Here is a 25,292-nt window from a genome sequence, read left to right as displayed (position 1 = left end):
TGTGGAGTTGGTGGCATGTGAAACCCGCATGTGGAGCATGCGTTTGTGTGGGATGCTCACCAAGCTTCATTTCAGTCCTAGGCACTCAAAGGGCACTAAGCATAGAGTGTGAAAACTGAGTTTCCTTGAGAGCTGCTTGGAAGCCTGATGGTGTGTGAAGTTAGTGAGCCAAATGGAGTTGTTCTCCCACAAGAACCACTCGGCTGATCCTTCTTCAATATCCCCTTCACCAGCATGCAGTGTCTCCTTGATTGAATTAGCTCTCACACTAATATTTGCGTCTAGAGCCTTTGCATTGAGGGCTATCTGAAAACGGCTGTGGCGCTGAAGTTGCCTGAGAATGTGGAGTTGGTGGCATGTGAAACCCGCATGTGGAGCATTCGTTTGTGTGGGATGCTCTACCAGGTTCATTCCTAGATAATGCACTCAAAGGACACTAAGCATAGAGTGTGAAAACTGAGTTACCATGAGAGCTGCTTGGAAGCCTGTTGGTGTGTGAAGTTAGTGAGCCAAATGGAGTAGTTCTGCCACAAGAACCACTCGGCTGATCCTTCTTCAATATGCCCTTCACCAACATGCAGTGTTTCCTTGATTGAATTAGCTCTCACACCAATATTTGCGTCTAGAGCCTTTGCATTGAGGGCTATCTGAAAACGGCTGTGGCACTGAAGTTGCCTGTGAATGTGGAGTTGGTGGCATGTGAAACCCGCATGTGGAGCATTCGTTTGTGTGGGATGCTCACCAATCTTCATTTCCGTCCTAGGCACTCAAAGGGCACTAAGCATAGAGTGTGGAAACTGAGTTTCCTTGAGATCTGCTTGGAAGCCTGTTGGTGTGTGAAGTTAGTGAGCCAAATGGAGTTTTTCTCCCACAAGAACCACTCGGCTGATCATTCTTCAATATGCTCTTCACCATCATGCAGTGTTTCCTTGATTGAATTAGCTCTCACACCAATATTTGCGTCTAGAGCCTTTGCATTGAGGGCTATCTGAAAACGGCTGTGGCGCTGAAGTTGCCTGTGAATGTGGAGTTGGTGGCATGTGAAACCCGCATGTGGAGCATTCGTTTGTGTGGGATGCTCTGCCAGGTTCATTCCTAGATAATGCACTCAAAGGGCACTAAGCATAGAGTGTGAAAACTGAGTTTCCTTGAGAGCTGCTTGGAAGCCTGATGGTGTGTGAAGTTAGTGAGCCAAATGGAGTTGTTCTCCCACAAGAACCACTCGGCTGATCCTTCTTCAATATGCCCTTCACCAACATGCAGTGTTTCCTTGATTGAATTAGCTCTCACACCAATATTTGCGTCTAGAGCCTTTGCATTGAGGGCTATCTGAAAATGGCTGTGGCGCTGAAGTTGCCTGTGAATGTGGAGTTGGTGGCATGTGAAACCCGCATGTGGAGCATTCGTTTGTGTGGGATTCTCTACCAGGTTCGTTCCTAGATAATGCACTCAAAGGACACTAAGCATAGAGTGTGAAAACTGAGTTTCCTTGAGAGCTGCTTGGAAGCCTGATGGTGTGTGAAGTTAGTGAGCCAAATGGAGTTGTTCTCCCACAAGAACCACTCGGCTGATCCTGCTTCAATATGCCCTTCACCAACATGCAGTGTTTCCTTGATTGAATTAGCTCTCACACCAATATTTGCGTCTAGAGCCTTTGCATTGAGGGCTATCTGAAAACGGCTGTGGCGCTGAAGTTGCCTGAGAATGTGGAGTTGGTGGCATGTGAAACCCGCATGTGGAGCATTCGTTTGTGTGGGATTCTCTACCAGGTTCATTCCTAGATAATGCACTCAAAGGGCACTAAGCATAGAGTGTGAAAACTGAGTTTCCTTGAGAGCTGCTTGGAAGCCTGATGGTGTGTGAAGTTAGTGAGCCAAATGGAGTTGTTCTCCCACAAGAACCACTCGGCTGATCCTTCTTCAATATGCCCTTCACCAACATGCAGTGTTTCCTTGATTGAATTAGCTCTCACACCAATATTTGCGTCTAGAGCCTTTGCATTGAGGGCTATCTGAAAACGGCTGTGGCGCTGAAGTTGCCTGTGAATGTGGAGTTGGTGGCATGTGAAACCCGCATGTGGAGCATTCGTTTGTGTGGGATGCTCACCAATCTTCATTTCAGTCCTAGGCACTCAAACGGCACTAAGCATAGAGTGTGGAAACTGAGTTTCCTTGAGATCTGCTTGGAAGCCTGATGGTGTGTGAAGTTAGTGAGCCAAATGGAGTTGTTCTCCCACAAGAACCACTCGGCTGATCCTTCTTCAATATGCCCTTCACCAACATGCAGTGTTTCCTTGATTGAATTAGCTCTCACACCAATATTTGCGTCTAGAGCCTTTGCATTGAGGGCTATCTGAAAACGGCTGTGGCGCTGAAGTTGCCTGTGAATGTGGAGTTGGTGGCATGTGAAACCCGCATGTGGAGCATTCGTTTGTGTGGGATGCTCTGCCAGGTTCATTCCTAGATAATGCACTCAAAGGGCACTAAGCATAGAGTGTGAAAACTGAGTTTCCTTGAGAGCTGCTTGGAAGCCTGATGGTGTGTGAAGTTAGTGAGCCAAATGGAGTTGTTCTCCCACAAGAACTACTCGGCTGATCCTTCTTCAATATGCCCTTCACCAACATGCAGTGTTTCCTTGATTGAATTAGCTCTCACACCAATATTTGCGTCTAGAGCCTTTGCATTGAGGGCTATCTGAAAATGGCTGTGGCGCTGAAGTTGCCTGTGAATGTGGAGTTGGTGGCATGTGAAACCCGCATGTGGAGCATGCGTTTGTGTGGGATGCTCACCAATCTTCATTTTCGTCCTAGGCACTCAAAGGGCACTAAGCATAGAGTGTGGAAACTGAGTTTCCTTGAGATCTGCTTGGAAGCCTGTTGGTGTGTGAAGTTAGTGAGCCAAATGGAGTTGTTCTCCCACAAGAACCACTCGGCTGATCATTCTTCAATATGCTCTTCACCATCATGCAGTGTTTCCTTGATTGAATTAGCTCTCACACCAATATTTCCGTCTAGAGCCTTTGCATTGAGGGCTATCTGAAAACGGCTGTGGCGCTGAAGTTGCCTGTGAATGTGGAGTTGGTGGCATGTGAAACCCGCATGTGGAGCATTCGTTTGTGTGGGATTCTCTGCCAGGTTCATTCCTAGATAATGCACTCAAAGGGCACTAAGCATAGAGTGTGAAAACTGAGTTTCCTTGAGAGCTGCTTGGAAGCCTGATGGTGTGTGAAGTTAGTGAGCCAAATGGAGTTGTTCTCCCACAAGAACCACTCGGCTGATCCTTCTTCAATATCCCCTTCACCAGCATGCAGTGTCTCCTTGATTGAATTAGCTCTCACACTAATATTTGCGTCTAGAGCCTTTGCATTGAGGGCTATCTGAAAACGGCTGTGGCGCTGAAGTTGCCTGAGAATGTGGAGTTGGTGGCATGTGAAACCCGCATGTGGAGCATTCGTTTGTGTGGGATGCTCTACCAGGTTCATTCCTAGATAATGCACTCAAAGGACACTAAGCATAGAGTGTGAAAACTGAGTTTCCATGAGAGCTGCTTGGAAGCCTGTTGGTGTGTGAAGTTAGTGAGCCAAATGGAGTTGTTCTCCCACAAGAACCACTCGGCTGATCCTTCTTCAATATGCCCTTCACCAACATGCAGTGTTTCCTTGATTGAATTAGCTCTCACACCAATATTTGCGTCTAGAGCCTTTGCATTGAGGGCTATCTGAAAACGGCTGTGGCGCTGAAGTTGCCTGTGAATGTGGAGTTGGTGGCATGTGAAACCCGCATGTGGAGCATTCGTTTGTGTGGGATGCTCTACCAGGTTCATTCCTAGATAATGCACTCAAAGGGCACTAAGCATAGAGTGTGAAAACTGAGTTTCCTTGAGAGCTGCTTGGAAGCCTGATGGTGTGTGAAGTTAGTGAGCCAAATGGAGTTGTTCTCCCACAAGAACCACTCGGCTGATCCTTCTTCAATATGCCCTTCACCAACATGCAGTGTTTCCTTGATTGAATTAGCTCTCACACCAATATTTGCGTCTAGAGCCTTTGCATTGAGGGCTATCTGAAAACGGCTGTGGCGCTGAAGTTGCCTGAGAATGTGGAGTTGGTGGCATGTGAAACCCGCATGTGGAGCATTCGTTTGTGTGGGATGCTCTGCCAGGTTCATTCCTAGATAATGCACTCAAAGGGCACTAAGCATAGAGTGTGACAACTGAGTTTCCTTGAGAGCTGCTTGGAAGCCTGATGGTGTGTGAAGTTAGTGAGCCAAATGGAGTTGTTCTCCCACAAGAACCACTCGGCTGATTCTTCTTCAATATCCCCTTCACCAACATGCAGTGTCTCCTTGATTGAATTAGCTCTCACATCAATATTTGCGTCTAGAGCCTTTGCATTGAGGGCTATCTGAAAGCGGCTGTGGCGCTGAAGTTGCCTGTGAATGTGGAGTTGGTGGCATGTGAAACCCGCATGTGGAGCATTCGTTTGTGTGGGATGCTCTGCCAGGTTCATTCCTAGATAATGCACTCAAAGGACACTAAGCATAGAGTGTGAAAACTGAGTTTCCTTGAGAGCTGCTTGGAAGCCTGATGGTGTGTGAAGTTAGTGAGCCAAATGGAGTTGTTCTCCCACAAGAACCACTCGGCTGATCCTTCTTCAATATCCCCTTCACCAACATGCAGTGTTTCCTTGATTGAATTAGCTCTCACACCAATATTTGCGTCTAGAGCCTTTGCATTGAGGGCTATCTGAAAACGGCTGTGGCGCTGAAGTTGCCTGTGAATGTGGAGTTGGTGGCATGTGAAACCCGCATGTGGAGCATTCGTTTGTGTGGGATGCTCTACCAGGTTCATTCCTAGATAATGCACTCAAAGGGCACTAAGCATAGAGTGTGAAAACTGAGTTTCCTTGAGAGCTGCTTGGAAGCCTGATGGTGTGTGAAGTTAGTGAGCCAAATGGAGTTGTTCTCCCACAAGAACTACTCGGCTGATCCTTCTTCAATATGCCCTTCACCAACATGCAGTGTTTCCTTGGTTGAATTAGCTCTCACACCAATATTTGCGTCTAGAGCCTTTGCATTGAGGGCTATCTGAAAACGGCTGTGGCGCTGAAGTTGCCTGAGAATGTGGAGTTGGTGGCATGTGAAACCCGCATGTGGAGCATTCATTTGTGTGGGATGCTCACCAAGATTCATTTCAGTCCTAGGCACTCAAAGGGCACTAAGCATAGAGTGTGAAAACTGAGTTTCCTTGAGAGCTGCTTGGAAGCCTGATGGTGTGTGAAGTTAGTGAGCCAAATGGAATTGTTCTCCCACAAGAACTACTCGGCTGATCCTTCTTCAATATGGCCTTCACCAACATGCAGTGTTTCCTTGGTTGAATTAGCTCTCACACCAATATTTGCGTCTAGAGCCTTTGCATTGAGGGCTATCTGAAAACGGCTGTGGCGCTGAAGTTGCCTGAGAATGTGGAGTTGGTGGCACGTGTAACCCGCATGTGGAGCATTCGTTTGTGTGGGATGCTCACCAAGCTTCATTTCAGTTCTAGGCACTCAAAGGGCACTAAGCATAGAGTGTGAAAACTGAGTTTCCTTGAGAGCTGCTTGGAAGCCTGATGGTGTGTGAAGTTAGTGAGCCAAATGGAGTTTTTCTCCCACAAGAACTACTCGGCTGATCCTTCTTCAATATGCCCTTCACCAACATGCAGTGTTTCCTTGATTGAATTAGCTCTCACACCAATATTTGCGTCTAGAGCCTTTGCATTGAGGGCTATCTGAAAACGGCTGTGGCGCTGAAGTTGCCTGTGAATGTGGAGTTGGTGGCATGTGAAACCCGCATGTGGAGCATTCGTTTGTGTGGGATGCTCAACAAGCTTCATTTCCGTCCTAGGCACTCAAAGGGCACTAAGCATAGAGTGTGAAAACTGAGTTTCCTTGAGAGCTGCTTGGAAGCCTGATGGTGTGTGAAGTTAGTGAGCCAAATGGAGTTGTTCTCTCACAAGAACCACTCAGCTGATCCTTCTTCAATATGCCCTTCACCAACATGCAGTGTTTCCTTGATTGAATTAGCTCTCACACCAATATTTGCGTCTAGAGCCTTTGCATTGAGGGCTATCTGAAAACGGCTGTGGCGCTGAAGTTGCCTGAGAATGTGGAGTTGGTGTCACGTGAAACCCGCATGTGGAGCATTCGTTTGTGTGGGATGCTCACCAAGCTTCATTTCAGTCCTAGGCACTCAAAGGGCACTAAGCATAGAGTGTGAAAACTGAGTTTCCTTGAGAGCTGCTTGGAAGCCTGATGGTGTGTGAAGTTAGTGAGCCAAATGGAGTTGTTCTCCCACAAGAAACACTCGGCTGATCCTTCTTCAATATCTCCTTCACCAACATGCAGTGTCTCCTTGATTGAATTAGCTCTCACACCAATATTTGCGTCTAGAGCCTTTGCATTGAGGGCTATCTGAAAACGGCTGTGGCGCTGAAGTTGCCTGTGAATGTGGAGTTGGTGGCATGTGAAACCCGCATGTGGAGCATTCGTTTGTATGGGATGCTCTACCAGGTTCGTTCCTAGATCTAGGCACTCAAAGGACACTAAGCATAGAGTGTGAAAACTGAGTTTCCTTGAGAGCTGCTTGGAAGCCTGATGGTGTGTGAAGTTAGTGAGCCAAATGGAGTTGTTCTACCACAAGAACCACTCGGCTGATTCTTCTTCAATATGCCCTTCACCAACATGCAGTGTTTCCTTGATTGAATTAGCTCTCACACCAATATTTGCGTCTAGAGCCTTTGCATTGAGGGCTATCTGAAAACGGCTGTGGCGCTGAAGTTGCCTGAGAATGTTGAGTTGGTGGCATGTGAAACCCGCATGTGGAGCATGCGTTTGTGTGGGATGCTCACCAAGCTTCATTTCAGTCCTAGGCACTCAAAGGGCACTAAGCATAGAGTGTGAAAACTGAGTTTCCTTGAGAGCTGCTTGGAAGCCTGATGGTGTGTGAAGTTAGTGAGCCACATGGAGTTGTTCTGCCACAAGAACCACTCGGCTGATCCTTCTTCAATATGCCCTTCACCAACATGCAGTGTCTCCTTGATTGAATTAGCTCTCACACCAATATTTGCGTCTAGAGCCTTTGCATTGAGGGCTATCTGAAAACGGCTGTGGCGCTGAAGTTGCCTGTGAATGTGGAGTTGGTGGCATGTGAAACCCGCATGTGGAGCATTCGTTTGTATGGGATGCTCTACCAGGTTCGTTTCTAGATAATGCACTCAAAGGACACTAAGCATAGAGTGTGAAAACTGAGTTTCCTTGAGAGCTGCTTGGAAGCCTGATGGTGTGTGAAGTTAGTGAGCCAAATGGAGTTGTTCTGCCACAAGAACCACTCGGCTGATCCTTCTTCAATATGCCCTTCACCAACATGCAGTGTTTCCTTGATTGAATTAGCTCTCACACCAATATTTGCGTCTAGAGCCTTTGCATTGAGGGCTATCTGAAAACGGCTGTGGCGCTGAAGTTGCCTGTGAATGTGGAGTTGGTGGCATGTGAAACCCGCATGTGGAGCATTCGTTTGTGTGGGATGCTCTACCAGGTTCATTCCTAGATAATGCACTCAAAGGGCACTAAGCATAGAGTGTGAAAACTGAGTTTCCTTGAGAGCTGCTTGGAAGCCTGATGGTGTGTGAAGTTAGTGAGCCAAATGGAGTTGTTCTCCCACAAGAACCACTCGGCTGATCCTTCTTCAATATCTCCTTCACCAACATGCAGTGTTTCCTTGATTGAATTAGCTCTCACACCAATATTTGCGTCTAGAGCCTTTGCATTGAGGGCTATCTGAAAACGGCTGTGGCGCTGAAGTTGCCTGTGAATGTGGAGTTGGTGGCATGTGAAACCCGCATGTGGAGCATTCGTTTGTATGGGATGCTCTACCAGGTTCGTTCCTAGATAATGCACTCAAAGGACACTAAGCATAGAGTGTGAAAACTGAGTTTCCTTGAGAGCTGCTTGGAAGCCTGATGGTGTGTGAAGTTAGTGAGCCAAATGGAGTTGTTCTCCCACAAGAACCACTCGGCTGATCCTTCTTCAATATGCCCTTCACCAACATGCAGTGTTTCCTTGATTGAATTAGCTCTCACACCAATATTTGCGTCTAGAGCCTTTGCATTGAGGGCTATCTGAAAACGGCTGTGGCGCTGAAGTTGCCTGTGAATGTGGAGTTGGTGGCATGTGAAACCCGCATGTGGAGCATTCGTTTGTGTGGGATGCTCTACCAGGTTCATTCCTAGATAATGCACTCAAAGGGCACTAAGCATAGAGTGTGAAAACTGAGTTTCCTTGAGAGCTGCTTGGAAGCCTGATGGTGTGTGAAGTTAGTGAGCCAAATGGAGTTGTTCTCCCACAAGAACTACTCGGCTGATCCTTCTTCAATATGCCCTTCACCAACATGCAGTGTTTCCTTGGTTGAATTAGCTCTCACACCAATATTTGCGTCTAGAGCCTTTGCATTGAGGGCTATCTGAAAACGGCTGTGGCGCTGAAGTTGCCTGAGAATGTGGAGTTGGTGGCATGTGAAACCCGCATGTGGAGCATTCGTTTGTGTGGGATGCTCACCAAGCTTCATTTCAGTTCTAGGCACTCAAAGGGCACTAAGCATAGAGTGTGAAAACTGAGTTTCCTTGAGAGCTGCTTGGAAGCCTGATGGTGTGTGAAGTTAGTGAGCCAAATGGAATAGTTCTCCCAAAAGAACTACACGGCTGATCCTTCTTCAATATGGCCTTCACCAACATGCAGTGTTTCCTTGGTTGAATTAGCTCTCACACCAATATTTGCGTCTAGAGCCTTTGCATTGAGGGCTATCTGAAAACGGCTGTGGCGCTGAAGTTGCCTGAGAATGTGGAGTTGGTGGCACGTGTAACCCGCATGTGGAGCATTGGTTTGTGTGGGATGCTCACCAAGCTTCATTTCAGTCCTAGGCACTCAAAGGGCACTAAGCATAGAGTGTGAAAACTGAGTTTCCTTGAGAGCTGCTTGGAAGCCTGATGGTGTGTGAAGTTAGTGAGCCAAATGGAGTTGTTCTACCACAAGAACCACTCGGCTGATCCTTCTTCAATATGGCCTTCACCAACATGCAGTGTTTCCTTGATTGAATTAGCTCTCACACCAATATTTGCGTCTAGAGCCTTTGCATTGAGGGCTATCTGAAAATGGCTGTGGCGCTGAAGTTGCCTGAGAATGTGGAGTTGGTGGCATGTGAAACCCGCATGTGGAGCATGCGTTTGTGTGGGATGCTCACCAAGCTTCATTTCAGTCGTAGGAACTCAAAGGGCACTAAGCATAGAGTGTGAAAACTGAGTTTCCTTGAGAGCTGCTTGGAAGCCTGATGGTGTGTGAAGTTAGTGAGCCAAATGGAGTTGTTCTCCCACAAGAACCACTCGGCTGATCCTTCTTCAATATCTCCTTCACCAACATGCAGTGTTTCCTTGATTGAATTAGCTCTCACACCAATATTTGCGTCTAGAGCCTTTGCATTGAGGGCTATCTGAAAACGGCTGTGGCGCTGAAGTTGCCTGAGAATGTGGAGTTGGTGGCATGTGAAACCCGCATGTGGAGCATTCGTTTGTGTGGGATGCTCACCAAGCTTCATTTCAGTCGTAGGAACTCAAAGGGCACTAAGCATAGAGTGTGAAAACTGAGTTTCCTTGAGAGCTGCTTGGAAGCCTGATGGTGTGTGAAGTTAGTGAGCCAAATGGAGTTGTTCTCCCACAAGAAACACTCGGCTGATCCTTCTTCAATATCTCCTTCACCAACATGCAGTGTTTCCTTGATTGAATTAGCTCTCACACCAATATTTGCGTCTAGAGCCTTTGCATTGAGGGCTATCTGAAAACGGCTGTGGCGCTGAAGTTGCCTGTGAATGTGGAGTTGGTGGCATGTGAAACCCGCATGTGGAGCATTCGTTTGTATGGGATGCTCTACCAGGTTCGTTCCTAGATAATGCACTCAAAGGACACTAAGCATAGAGTGTGAAAACTGAGTTTCCTTGAGAGCTGCTTGGAAGCCTGATGGTGTGTGAAGTTAGTGAGCCAAATGGAGTTGTTCTACCACAAGAACCACTCGGCTGATTCTTCTTCAATATGCCCTTCACCAACATGCAGTGTTTCCTTGATTGAATTAGCTCTCACACCAATATTTGCATCTAGAGCCTTTGCATTGAGGGCTATCTGAAAACGGCTGTGGCGCTGAAGTTGCCTGAGAATGTGGAGTTGGTGGCATGTGAAACCCGCATGTGGAGCATTCGTTTGTGTGGGATGCTCTGCCAGGTTCATTCCTAGATAATGCACTCAAAGGGCACTAAGCATAGAGTGTGAAAACTGAGTTTCCTTGAGAGCTGCTTGGAAGCCTGATGGTGTGTGAAGTTAGTGAGCCAAATGGAGTTGTTCTACCACGAGAACCACTCGGCTGATTCTTCTTCAATATGCCCTTCACCAACATGCAGTGTTTCCTTGATTGAATTAGCTCTCACACCAATATTTGCGTCTAGAGCCTTTGCATTGAGGGCTATCTGAAAATGGCTGTGGCGCTGAAGTTGCCTGAGAATGTTGAGTTGGTGGCATGTGAAACCCGCATGTGGAGCATGCGTTTGTGTGGGATGCTCACCAAGCTTCATTTCAGTCCTAGGCACTCAAAGGGCACTAAGCATAGAGTGTGAAAACTGAGTTTCCTTGAGAGCTGCTTGGAAGCCTGATGGTGTGTGAAGTTAGTGAGCCAAATGGAGTTGTTCTCCCACAAGAACCACTCCGCTGATCCTTCTTCAATATGCCCTTCACCAACATGCAGTGTCTCCTTGATTGAATTAGCTCTCACACCAATATTTGCGTCTAGAGCCTTTGCATTGAGGGCTATCTGAAAACGGCTGTGGCGCTGAAGTTGCCTGAGAATGTGGAGTTGGTGGCACGTGAAACCCGCATGTGGAGCATTCGTTTGTGTGGGATGCTCACCAAGCTTCATTTCAGTCCTAGGCACTCAAAGGGCACTAAGCATAGAGTGTGAAAACTGAGTTTCCTTGAGAGCTGCTTGGAAGCCTGATGGTGTGTGAAGTTAGTGAGCCAAATGGAGTTGTTCTGCCACAAGAAACACTCGGCTGATCCTTCTTCAATATCTCCTTCACCAACATGCAGTGTCTCCTTGATTGAATTAGCTCTCACACCAATATTTGCGTCTAGAGCCTTTGCATTGAGGGCTATCTGAAAACGGCTGTGGCGCTGAAGTTGCCTGTGAATGTGGAGTTGGTGGCATGTGAAACCCGCATGTGGAGCATTCGTTTGTATGGGATGCTCTACCAGGTTCGTTCCTAGATAATGCACTCAAAGGACACTAAGCATAGAGTGTGAAAACTGAGTTTCCTTGAGAGCTGCTTGGAAGCCTGATGGTGTCTGAAGTTAGTGAGCCAAATGGAGTTGTTCTACCACAAGAACCACTCGGCTGATCCTTCTTCAATATGCCCTTCACCAACATGCAGTGTTTCCTTGATTGAATTAGCTCTCACACCAATATTTGCGTCTAGAGCCTTTGCATTGAGGGCTATCTGAAAATGGCTGTGGCGCTGAAGTTGCCTGAGAATGTGGAGTTGGTGGCATGTGAAACCCGCATGTGGAGCATTCGTTTGTGTGGGATGCTCACCAAGCTTCATTTCAGTCGTAGGAACTCAAAGGGCACTAAGCATAGAGTGTGAAAACTGAGTTTCCTTGAGAGCTGCTTGGAAGCCTGATGGTGTGTGAAGTTAGTGAGCCAAATGGAGTTGTTCTCCCACAAGAACCACTCGGCTGATCCTTCTTCAATATCTCCTTCACCAACATGCAGTGTTTCCTTGATTGAATTAGCTCTCACACCAATATTTGCGTCTAGAGCCTTTGCATTGAGGGCTATCTGAAAACGGCTGTGGCGCTGAAGTTGCCTGTGAATGTGGAGTTGGTGGCATGTGAAACCCGCATGTGGAGCATTCGTTTGTATGGGATGCTCTACCAGGTTCGTTCCTAGATAATGCACTCAAAGGACACTAAGCATAGAGTGTGAAAACTGAGTTTCCTTGAGAGCTGCTTGGAAGCCTGATGGTGTGTGAAGTTAGTGAGCCAAATGGAGTTGTTCTACCACAAGAACCACTCGGCTGATTCTTCTTCAATATGCCCTTCACCAACATGCAGTGTTTCCTTGATTGAATTAGCTCTCACACCAATATTTGCATCTAGAGCCTTTGCATTGAGGGCTATCTGAAAACGGCTGTGGCGCTGAAGTTGCCTGAGAATGTGGAGTTGGTGGCATGTGAAACCCGCATGTGGAGCATTCGTTTGTGTGGGATGCTCTGCCAGGTTCATTCCTAGATAATGCACTCAAAGGGCACTAAGCATAGAGTGTGAAAACTGAGTTTCCTTGAGAGCTGCTTGGAAGCCTGATGGTGTGTGAAGTTAGTGAGCCAAATGGAGTTGTTCTACCACGAGAACCACTCGGCTGATTCTTCTTCAATATGCCCTTCACCAACATGCAGTGTTTCCTTGATTGAATTAGCTCTCACACCAATATTTGCGTCTAGAGCCTTTGCATTGAGGGCTATCTGAAAATGGCTGTGGCGCTGAAGTTGCCTGAGAATGTTGAGTTGGTGGCATGTGAAACCCGCATGTGGAGCATGCGTTTGTGTGGGATGCTCACCAAGCTTCATTTCAGTCCTAGGCACTCAAAGGGCACTAAGCATAGAGTGTGAAAACTGAGTTTCCTTGAGAGCTGCTTGGAAGCCTGATGGTGTGTGAAGTTAGTGAGCCAAATGGAGTTGTTCTCCCACAAGAACCACTCCGCTGATCCTTCTTCAATATGCCCTTCACCAACATGCAGTGTCTCCTTGATTGAATTAGCTCTCACACCAATATTTGCGTCTAGAGCCTTTGCATTGAGGGCTATCTGAAAACGGCTGTGGCGCTGAAGTTGCCTGAGAATGTGGAGTTGGTGGCACGTGAAACCCGCATGTGGAGCATTCGTTTGTGTGGGATGCTCACCAAGCTTCATTTCAGTCCTAGGCACTCAAAGGGCACTAAGCATAGAGTGTGAAAACTGAGTTTCCTTGAGAGCTGCTTGGAAGCCTGATGGTGTGTGAAGTTAGTGAGCCAAATGGAGTTGTTCTGCCACAAGAAACACTCGGCTGATCCTTCTTCAATATCTCCTTCACCAACATGCAGTGTCTCCTTGATTGAATTAGCTCTCACACCAATATTTGCGTCTAGAGCCTTTGCATTGAGGGCTATCTGAAAACGGCTGTGGCGCTGAAGTTGCCTGTGAATGTGGAGTTGGTGGCATGTGAAACCCGCATGTGGAGCATTCGTTTGTATGGGATGCTCTACCAGGTTCGTTCCTAGATAATGCACTCAAAGGACACTAAGCATAGAGTGTGAAAACTGAGTTTCCTTGAGAGCTGCTTGGAAGCCTGATGGTGTCTGAAGTTAGTGAGCCAAATGGAGTTGTTCTACCACAAGAACCACTCGGCTGATCCTTCTTCAATATGCCCTTCACCAACATGCAGTGTTTCCTTGATTGAATTAGCTCTCACACCAATATTTGCGTCTAGAGCCTTTGCATTGAGGGCTATCTGAAAATGGCTGTGGCGCTGAAGTTGCCTGAGAATGTGGAGTTGGTGGCATGTGAAACCCGCATGTGGAGCATTCGTTTGTGTGGGATGCTCACCAAGCTTCATTTCAGTCGTAGGAACTCAAAGGGCACTAAGCATAGAGTGTGAAAACTGAGTTTCCTTGAGAGCTGCTTGGAAGCCTGATGGTGTGTGAAGTTAGTGAGCCAAATGGAGTTGTTCTCCCACAAGAACCACTCGGCTGATCCTTCTTCAATATCTCCTTCACCAACATGCAGTGTTTCCTTGATTGAATTAGCTCTCACACCAATATTTGCGTCTAGAGCCTTTGCATTGAGGGCTATCTGAAAACGGCTGTGGCGCTGAAGTTGCCTGTGAATGTGGAGTTGGTGGCATGTGAAACCCGCATGTGGAGCATTCGTTTGTGTGGGATGCTCTACCAGGTTCGTTCCTAGATAATGCACTCAAAGGACACTAAGCATAGAGTGTGAAAACTGAGTTTCCTTGAGAGCTGCTTGGAAGCCTGATGGTGTGTGAAGTTAGTGAGCCAAATGGAGTTGTTCTCCCACAAGAACCACTCGGCTGATCCTTCTTCAATATGCCCTTCACCAACATGCAGTGTTTCCTTGATTGAATTAGCTCTCACACCAATATTTGCGTCTAGAGCCTTTGCATTGAGGGCTATCTGAAAATGGCTGTGGCGCTGAAGTTGCCTGAGAATGTGGAGTTGGTGGCATGTGAAACCCGCATGTGGAGCATTCGTTTGTGTGGGATGCTCTGCCAGGTTCATTCCTAGATAATGCACTCAAAGGGCACTAAGCATAGAGTGTGAAAACTGAGTTTCCTTGAGAGCTGCTTGGAAGCCTGATGGTGTGTGAAGTTAGTGAGCCAAATGGAGTTGTTCTACCACAAGAACTACTCGGCTGACAATTCTTCAATATGCCCTTCACCAACATGCAGTGTTTCCTTGATTGAATTAGCTCTCACACCAATATTTGCGTCTAGAGCCTTTGCATTGAGGGCTATCTGAAAACGGCTCTGGCGCTGAAGTTGCCTGTGAATGTGGAGTTGGTGGCATGTGAAACCCGCATGTGGAGCATTCGTTTGTGTGGGATGCTCAACAAGCTTCATTTCCGTCCTAGGCACTCAAAGGGCACTAAGCATAGAGTGTGAAAACTGAGTTTCCTTGAGAGCTGCTTGGAAGCCTGATGGTGTGTGAAGTTAGTGAGCCAAATGGAGTTGTTCTCTCACAAGAACCACTCAGCTGATCCTTCTTCAATATGCCCTTCACCAACATGCAGTGTTTCCTTGATTGAATTAGCTCTCACACCAATATTTGCGTCTAGAGCCTTTGCATTGAGGGCTATCTGAAAATGGCTGTGGCGCTGAAGTTGCCTGAGAATGTGGAGTTGGTGGCACGTGAAACCCGCATGTGGAGCATTCGTTTGTGTGGGATGCTCAACAAGCTTCATTTCCGTCCTAGGCTCTCAAAGGGCACTAAGCATAGAGTGTGAAAACTGAGTTTCCTTGAGAGCTGCTTGGAAGCCTGATGGTGTGTGAAGTTAGTGAGCCAAATGGAGTTGTTCTCTCACCTGAACCACTCAGCTGATCCTTCTTCAATATGCCTCCTTCACCAACATGCAGTGTTTCCTTGATTGAATTAGCTCTCACACCAATATTTGCGTCTAGAGCCTTTGCATTGAGGGCTATCTGAAAACGGCTGTGGCGCTGAAGTTGCCTGAGAATGTGGAGTTGGTGGCACGTGAAACCCGCATGTGGAGCATTCGTTTGTGTGGGATGCTCACCAAGCTTCATTTCAGTCCTAGGCACTCAAAGGGCACTAAGCATAGAGTGTGAAAACTGAGTTTCCTTGAGAGCTGCTTGGAAGCCTGATGGTGTGTGAAGTTAGTGAGCCAAATGGAGTTGTTCTCCCACAAGAAACACTCGGCTGATCCTTCTTCAATATCTCCTTCACCAACATGCAGTGTCTCCTTGATTGAATTAGCTCTCACACCAATATTTGCGTCTAGAGCCTTTGCATTGAGGGCTATCTGAAAACGGCTGTGGCGCTGAAGTTGCCTGTGAATGTGGAGTTGGTGGCATGTGAAACCCGCATGTGGAGCATTCGTTTGTATGGGATGCTCTACCAGGTTCGTTCCTAGATAATGCACTCAAAGGACACTAAGCATAGAGTGTGAAAACTGAGTTTCCTTGAGAGCTGCTTGGAAGCCTGATGGTGTGTGAAGTTAGTGAGCCAAATGGAGTTGTTCTACCACAAGAACCACTCGGCTGATTCTTCTTCAATATGCCCTTCACCAACATGCAGTGTTTCCTTGATTGAATTAGCTCTCACACCAATATTTGCATCTAGAGCCTTTGCATTGAGGGCTATCTGAAAACGGCTGTGGCGCTGAAGTTGCCTGAGAATGTGGAGTTGGTGGCATGTGAAACCCGCATGTGGAGCATTCGTTTGTGTGGGATGCTCTGCCAGGTTCATTCCTAGATAATGCACTCAAAGGGCACTAAGCATAGAGTGTGAAAACTGAGTTTCCTTGAGAGCTGCTTGGAAGCCTGATGGTGTGTGAAGTTAGTGAGCCAAATGGAGTTGTTCTACCACGAGAACCACTCGGCTGATTCTTCTTCAATATGCCCTTCACCAACATGCAGTGTTTCCTTGATTGAATTAGCTCTCACACCAATATTTGCGTCTAGAGCCTTTGCATTGAGGGCTATCTGAAAATGGCTGTGGCGCTGAAGTTGCCTGAGAATGTTGAGTTGGTGGCATGTGAAACCCGCATGTGGAGCATGCGTTTGTGTGGGATGCTCACCAAGCTTCATTTCAGTCCTAGGCACTCAAAGGGCACTAAGCATAGAGTGTGAAAACTGAGTTTCCTTGAGAGCTGCTTGGAAGCCTGATGGTGTGTGAAGTTAGTGAGCCAAATGGAGTTGTTCTCCCACAAGAACCACTCCGCTGATCCTTCTTCAATATGCCCTTCACCAACATGCAGTGTCTCCTTGATTGAATTAGCTCTCACACCAATATTTGCGTCTAGAGCCTTTGCATTGAGGGCTATCTGAAAACGGCTGTGGCGCTGAAGTTGCCTGAGAATGTGGAGTTGGTGGCACGTGAAACCCGCATGTGGAGCATTCGTTTGTGTGGGATGCTCACCAAGCTTCATTTCAGTCCTAGGCACTCAAAGGGCACTAAGCATAGAGTGTGAAAACTGAGTTTCCTTGAGAGCTGCTTGGAAGCCTGATGGTGTGTGAAGTTAGTGAGCCAAATGGAGTTGTTCTGCCACAAGAAACACTCGGCTGATCCTTCTTCAATATCTCCTTCACCAACATGCAGTGTCTCCTTGATTGAATTAGCTCTCACACCAATATTTGCGTCTAGAGCCTTTGCATTGAGGGCTATCTGAAAACGGCTGTGGCGCTGAAGTTGCCTGTGAATGTGGAGTTGGTGGCATGTGAAACCCGCATGTGGAGCATTCGTTTGTATGGGATGCTCTACCAGGTTCGTTCCTAGATAATGCACTCAAAGGACACTAAGCATAGAGTGTGAAAACTGAGTTTCCTTGAGAGCTGCTTGGAAGCCTGATGGTGTCTGAAGTTAGTGAGCCAAATGGAGTTGTTCTACCACAAGAACCACTCGGCTGATCCTTCTTCAATATGCCCTTCACCAACATGCAGTGTTTCCTTGATTGAATTAGCTCTCACACCAATATTTGCGTCTAGAGCCTTTGCATTGAGGGCTATCTGAAAATGGCTGTGGCGCTGAAGTTGCCTGAGAATGTGGAGTTGGTGGCATGTGAAACCCGCATGTGGAGCATTCGTTTGTGTGGGATGCTCACCAAGCTTCATTTCAGTCGTAGGAACTCAAAGGGCACTAAGCATAGAGTGTGAAAACTGAGTTTCCTTGAGAGCTGCTTGGAAGCCTGATGGTGTGTGAAGTTAGTGAGCCAAATGGAGTTGTTCTCCCACAAGAACCACTCGGCTGATCCTTCTTCAATATCTCCTTCACCAACATGCAGTGTTTCCTTGATTGAATTAGCTCTCACACCAATATTTGCGTCTAGAGCCTTTGCATTGAGGGCTATCTGAAAACGGCTGTGGCGCTGAAGTTGCCTGAGAATGTGGAGTTGGTGGCATGTGAAACCCGCATGTGGAGCATTCGTTTGTATGGGATGCTCTACCAGGTTCGTTCCTAGATAATGCACTCAAAGGACACTAAGCATAGAGTGTGAAAACTGAGTTTCCTTGAGAGCTGCTTGGAAGCCTGATGGTGTGTGAAGTTAGTGAGCCAAATGGAGTTGTTCTCCCACAAGAACCACTCGGCTGATCCTTCTTCAATATGCCCTTCACCAACATGCAGTGTTTCCTTGATTGAATTAGCTCTCACACCAATATTTGCGTCTAGAGCCTTTGCATTGAGGGCTATCTGAAAATGGCTGTGGCGCTGAAGTTGCCTGAGAATGTGGAGTTGGTGGCATGTGAAACCCGCATGTGGAGCATTCGTTTGTGTGGGATGCTCTGCCAGGTTCATTCCTAGATAATGCACTCAAAGGGCACTAAGCATAGAGTGTGAAAACTGAGTTTCCTTGAGAGCTGCTTGGAAGCCTGATGGTGTGTGAAGTTAGTGAGCCAAATGGAGTTGTTCTACCACAAGAACTACTCGGCTGACAATTCTTCAATATGCCCTTCACCAACATGCAGTGTTTCCTTGATTGAATTAGCTCTCACACCAATATTTGCGTCTAGAGCCTTTGCATTGAGGGCTATCTGAAAACGGCTCTGGCGCTGAAGTTGCCTGTGAATGTGGAGTTGGTGGCATGTGAAACCCGCATGTGGAGCATTCGTTTGTGTGGGATGCTCAACAAGCTTCATTTCCGTCCTAGGCACTCAAAGGGCACTAAGCATAGAGTGTGAAAACTGAGTTTCCTTGAGAGCTGCTTGGAAGCCTGATGGTGTGTGAAGTTAGTGAGCCAAATGGAGTTGTTCTCTCACAAGAACCACTCAGCTGATCCTTCTTCAATATGCCCTTCACCAACATGCAGTGTTTCCTTGATTGAATTAGCTCTCACACCAATATTTGCGTCTAGAGCCTTTGCATTGAGGGCTATCTGAAAATGGCTGTGGCGCTGAAGTTGCCTGAGAATGTGGAGTTGGTGGCACGTGAAACCCGCATGTGGAGCATTCGTTTGTGTGGGATGCTCAACAAGCTTCATTTCCGTCCTAGGCTCTCAAAGGGCACTAAGCATAGAGTGTGAAAACTGAGTTTCCTTGAGAGCTGCTTGGAAGCCTGATGGTGTGTGAAGTTAGTGAGCCAAATGGAGTTGTTCTCTCACCTGAACCACTCAGCTGATCCTTCTTCAATATGCCTCCTTCACCAACATGCAGTGTTTCCTTGATTGAATTAGCTCTCACACCAATATTTGCGTCTAGAGCCTTTGCATTGAGGGCTATCTGAAAACGGCTGTGGCGCTGAAGTTGCCTGAGAATGTGGAGTTGGTGGCACGTGAAACCCGCATGTGGAGCATTCGTTTGTGTGGGATGCTCACCAAGCTTCATTTCAGTCCTAGGCACTCAAAGGGCACTAAGCATAGAGTGTGAAAACTGAGTTTCCTTGAGAGCTGCTTGGAAGCCTGATGGTGTGTGAAGTTAGTGAGCCAAATGGAGTTGTTCTCCCACAAGAAACACTCGGCTGATCCTTCTTCAATATCTCCTTCACCAACATGCAGTGTCTCCTTGATTGAATTAGCTCTCACACCAATATTTGCGTCTAGAGCCTTTGCATTGAGGGCTATCTGAAAACGGCTGTGGCGCTGAAGTTGCCTGTGAATGTGGAGTTGGTGGCATGTGAAACCCGCATGTGGAGCATTCGTTTGTATGGGATGCTCTACCAGGTTCGTTCCTAGATAATGCACTCAAAGGACACTAAGCATAGAGTGTGAAAACTGAGTTTCCTTGAGAGCTGCTTGGAAGCCTGATGGTGTGTGAAGTTAGTGAGCCAAATGGAGTTGTTCTACCACAAGAACCACTCGGCTGATTCTTCTTCAATATGCCCTTCACCAACATGCAGTGTTTCCTTGATTGAATTAGCTCTCACACCAATATTTGCGTCTAGAGCCTTTGCATTGAGGGCTATCTGAAAATGGCTGTGGCGCTGAAGTTGCCTGAGAATGTTGAGTTGGTGGCATGTGAAACCCGCATGTGGAGCATGCGTTTGTGTGGGATGCTCACCAAGCTTCATTTCAGTCCTAGGCACTCAAAGGGCACTAAGCATAGAGTGTGAAAACTGAGTTTCCTTGAGAGCTGCTTGGAAGCCTGATGGTGTGTGAAGTTAGTGAGCCAAATGGAGTTGTTCTCCCACAAGAACCACTCGGCTGATCCTTCTTCAATATGCCCTTCACCAACATGCAGTGCTTCCTTGATTGAATTAGCTCTCACACCAATATTTGCGTCTAGAGCCTTTGCATTGAGGGCTATCTGAAAACGGCTGTGGCGCTGAAGTTGCCTGTGAATGTGGAGTTGGTGGCATGTGAAACCCGCATGTGGAGCATTCGTTTGTGTGGGATGCTCTACCAGGTTCATTCCTAGATAATTCACTCAAAGGGCACTAAGCATAGAGTGTGAAAACTGAGTTTCCTTGAGAGCTGCTTGGAAGCCTGATGGTGTGTGAAGTTAGTGAGCCAAATGGAGTTGTTCTCCCACAAGAAACACTCGGCTGATCCTTCTTCAATATCCCCTTCACCAACATGCAGTGTTTCCTTGGTTGAATTAGCTCTCACACCAATATTTGCGTCTAGAGCCTTTGCATTGAGGGCTATCTGAAAACGGTTGTGGCGCTGAAGTTGCCTGTGAATGTGGAGTTGGTGGCATGTGAAACCCGCATGTGGAGCATTCGTTTGTGTGGGATGCTCACCAAGCTTCATTTCCGTCCTAGGCACTCAAAGGGCACTAAGCATAGAGTGTGAAAACTGAGTTTCCTTGAGAGCTGCTTGGAAGCCTGATGGTGTGTGAAGTTAGTGAGCCAAATGGAGTTGTTCTACAAGAACCACTCGGCTGATTCTTCTTCAATATGCCCTTCACCAACATGCAGTGTTTCCTTTATTGAATTAGCTCTCACACCAATATTTGCGTCTAGAGCCTTTGCATTGAGGGCTATCTGAAAATGGCTGTGGCGCTGAAGTTGCCTGAGAATGTGGAGTTGGTGGCATGTGAAACCCGCATGTGGAGCATTCGTTTGTGTGGGATGCTCTACCAGGTTCATTCCTAGATAATGCACTCAAAGGGCACTAAGCATAGAGTGTGAAAACTGAGTTTCCTTGAGAGCTGCTTGGAAGCCTGATGGTGTGTGAAGTTAGTGAGCCCAATGGAGTTGTTCTCCTACAAGAACTACTCGGCTGATCCTTCTTCAATATGCCCTTCACCAACATGCAGTGTTTCCTTGATTGAATTAGCTCTCACACCAATATTTGCATCTAGAGCCTTTACATTGAGGGCTATCTGAAAACGGCTCTGGCGCTGAAGTTGCCTGTGAATGTGGAGTTGGTGGCATGTGAAACCCGCATGTGGAGCATTCGTTTGTGTGGGATGCTCAACAAGCTTCATTTCCGTCCTAGGCTCTCAAAGGGCACTAAGCATAGAGTGTGAAAACTGAGTTTCCTTGAGAGCTGCTTGGAAGCCTGATGGTGTGTGAAGTTAGTGAGCCAAATGGAGTTGTTCTCTCACAAGAACCACTCAGCTGATCCTTCTTCAATATGCCCTTCACCAACATGCAGTGTTTCCTTGATTGAATTAGCTCTCACACCAATATTTGCGTCTAGAGCCTTTGCATTGAGGGCTATCTGAAAACGGCTGTGGCGCTGAAGTTGCCTGAGAATGTGGGGTTGGTGGCACGTGAAACCCGCATGTGGAGCATTCGTTTGTGTGGGATGCTCACCAAGCTTCATTTCAGTCCTAGGCACTCAAAGGGCACTAAGCATAGAGTGTGAAAACTGAGTTTCCTTGAGAGCTGCTTGGAAGCCTGATGGTGTGTGAAGTTAGTGAGCCAAATGGAGTTGTTCTCCCACAAGAAACACTCGGCTGATCCTTCTTCAATATCTCCTTCACCAACATGCAGTGTCTCCTTGATTGAATTAGCTCTCACACCAATAATTGCGTCTAGAGCCTTTGCATTGAGGGCTATCTGAAAACGGCTGTGGCGCTGAAGTTGCCTGTGAATGTGGAGTTGGTGGCATGTGAAACCCGCATGTGGAGCATTCGTTTGTATGGGATGCTCTACCAGGTTCGTTCCTAGATAATGCACTCAAAGGACACTAAGCATAGAGTGTGAAAACTGAGTTTCCTTGAGAGCTGCTTGGAAGCCTGATGGTGTGTGAAGTTAGTGAGCCAAATGGAGTTGTTCTCCCACAAGAACCACTCGGCTGATCCTTCTTCAATATGCCCTTCACCAACATGCAGTGTTTCCTTGATTGAATTAGCTCTCACACCAATATTTGCGTCTAGAGCCTTTGCATTGAGGGCTATCTGAAAATGGCTGTGGCGCTGAAGTTGCCTGAGAATGTGGAGTTGGTGGCATGTGAAACCCGCATGTGGAGCATTCGTTTGTGTGGGATGCTCTACCAGGTTCATTCCTAGATAATGCACTCAAAGGGCACTAAGCATAGAGTGTGAAAACTGAGTTTCCTTGAGAGCTGCTTGGAAGCCAGATGGTGTGTGAAGTTAGTGAGCCAAATGGAGTTGTTCTCCCACAAGAACTACTCGGCTGACAATTCTTCAATATGCCCTTCACCAACATGCAGTGTTTCCTTGATTGAATTAGCTCTCACACCAATATTTGCGTCTAGAGCCTTTGCATTGAGGGCTATCTGAAAACGGCTCTGGCGCTGAAGTTGCCTGTGAATGTGGAGTTGGTGGCATGTGAAACCCGCATGTGGAGCATTCGTTTGTGTGGGATGCTCAACAAGCTTCATTTCCGTCCTAGGCACTCAAAGGGCACTAAGCATAGAGTGTGAAAACTGAGTTTCCTTGAGAGCTGCTTGGAAGCCTGATGGTGTGTGAAGTTAGTGAGCCAAATGGAGTTGTTCTCCCACAAGAACCACTCGGCTGATCCTTCTTCAATATGCCTTTCACCAACATGCAGTGTTTCCTTGATTGAATTAGCTCTCACACCAATATTTGCGTCTAGAGCCTTTGCATTGAGGGCTATCTGAAAATGGCTGTGGCGCTGAAGTTGCCTGAGAATGTGGAGTTGGTGGCATGTGAAACCCGCATGTGGAGCATTCGTTTGTGTGGGATGCTCTGCCAGGTTCATTCCTAGATAATGCACTCAAAGGGCACTAAGCATAGAGTGTGAAAACTGAGTTTCCTTGAGAGCTGCTTGGAAGCCTGATGGTGTGTGAAGTTAGTGAGCCAAATGGAGTTGTTCTCCCACAAGAACTACTCGGCTGACAATTCTTCAATATGCCCTTCACCAACATGCAGTGTTTCCTTGATTGAATTAGCTCTCACACCAATATTTGCGTCTAGAGCCTTTGCATTGAGGGCTATCTGAAAACGGCTCTGGCGCTGAAGTTGCCTGTGAATGTGGAGTTGGTGGCATGTGAAACCCGCATGTGGAGCATTCGTTTGTGTGGGATGCTCAACAAGCTTCATTTCCGTCCTAGGCACTCAAAGGGCACTAAGCATAGAGTGTGAAAACTGAGTTTCCTTGAGAGCTGCTTGGAAGCCTGATGGTGTGTGAAGTTAGTGAGCCAAATGGAGTTGTTCTCTCACAAGAACCACTCAGCTGATCCTTCTTCAATATGCCCTTCACCAACATGCAGTGTTTCCTTGATTGAATTAGCTCTCACACCAATATTTGCGTCTAGAGCCTTTGCATTGAGGGCTATCTGAAAATGGCTGTGGCGCTGAAGTTGCCTGAGAATGTGGAGTTGGTGGCACGTGAAACCCGCATGTGGAGCATTCGTTTGTGTGGGATGCTCAACAAGCTTCATTTCCGTCCTAGGCTCTCAAAGGGCACTAAGCATAGAGTGTGAAAACTGAGTTTCCTTGAGAGCTGCTTGGAAGCCTGATGGTGTGTGAAGTTAGTGAGCCAAATGGAGTTGTTCTCTCACCTGAACCACTCAGCTGATCCTTCTTCAATATGCCTCCTTCACCAACATGCAGTGTTTCCTTGATTGAATTAGCTCTCACACCAATATTTGCGTCTAGAGCCTTTGCATTGAGGGCTATCTGAAAACGGCTGTGGCGCTGAAGTTGCCTGAGAATGTGGAGTTGGTGGCACGTGAAACCCGCATGTGGAGCATTCGTTTGTGTGGGATGCTCACCAAGCTTCATTTCAGTCCTAGGCACTCAAAGGGCACTAAGCATAGAGTGTGAAAACTGAGTTTCCTTGAGAGCTGCTTGGAAGCCTGATGGTGTGTGAAGTTAGTGAGCCAAATGGAGTTGTTCTCCCACAAGAAACACTCGGCTGATCCTTCTTCAATATCTCCTTCACCAACATGCAGTGTCTCCTTGATTGAATTAGCTCTCACACCAATATTTGCGTCTAGAGCCTTTGCATTGAGGGCTATCTGAAAACGGCTGTGGCGCTGAAGTTGCCTGTGAATGTGGAGTTGGTGGCATGTGAAACCCGCATGTGGAGCATTCGTTTGTATGGGATGCTCTACCAGGTTCGTTCCTAGATAATGCACTCAAAGGACACTAAGCATAGAGTGTGAAAACTGAGTTTCCTTGAGAGCTGCTTGGAAGCCTGATGGTGTGTGAAGTTAGTGAGCCAAATGGAGTTGTTCTACCACAAGAACCACTCGGCTGATTCTTCTTCAATATGCCCTTCACCAACATGCAGTGTTTCCTTGATTGAATTAGCTCTCACACCAATATTTGCGTCTAGAGCCTTTGCATTGAGGGCTATCTGAAAATGGCTGTGGCGCTGAAGTTGCCTGAGAATGTTGAGTTGGTGGCATGTGAAACCCGCATGTGGAGCATGCGTTTGTGTGGGATGCTCACCAAGCTTCATTTCAGTCCTAGGCACTCAAAGGGCACTAAGCATAGAGTGTGAAAACTGAGTTTCCTTGAGAGCTGCTTGGAAGCCTGATGGTGTGTGAAGTTAGTGAGCCAAATGGAGTTGTTCTCCCACAAGAACCACTCGGCTGATCCTTCTTCAATATGCCCTTCACCAACATGCAGTGCTTCCTTGATTGAATTAGCTCTCACACCAATATTTGCGTCTAGAGCCTTTGCATTGAGGGCTATCTGAAAACGGCTGTGGCGCTGAAGTTGCCTGTGAATGTGGAGTTGGTGGCATGTGAAACCCGCATGTGGAGCATTCGTTTGTGTGGGATGCTCTACCAGGTTCATTCCTAGATAATTCACTCAAAGGGCACTAAGCATAGAGTGTGAAAACTGAGTTTCCTTGAGAGCTGCTTGGAAGCCTGATGGTGTGTGAAGTTAGTGAGCCAAATGGAGTTGTTCTCCCACAAGAACCACTCGGCTGATCCTTCTTCAATATCCCCTTCACCAACATGCAGTGTCTCCTTGATTGAATTAGCTCTCACACCAATATTTGCGTCTAGAGCCTTTGCATTGAGGGCTATCTGAAAACGGCTTGTGGCGCTGACGTTGCCTGTGAATGTGGAGTTGGTGGCATGTGAAACCCGCATGTGGAGCATTCGTTTGTGTGGGA

This window comes from Ochotona princeps, chromosome 2 (genome assembly GCF_030435755.1).
Source record: "Ochotona princeps isolate mOchPri1 chromosome 2, mOchPri1.hap1, whole genome shotgun sequence".
Classification (NCBI taxonomy): domain Eukaryota; kingdom Metazoa; phylum Chordata; class Mammalia; order Lagomorpha; family Ochotonidae; genus Ochotona; species Ochotona princeps.
This window is presented reverse-complemented; position numbering follows the sequence as displayed.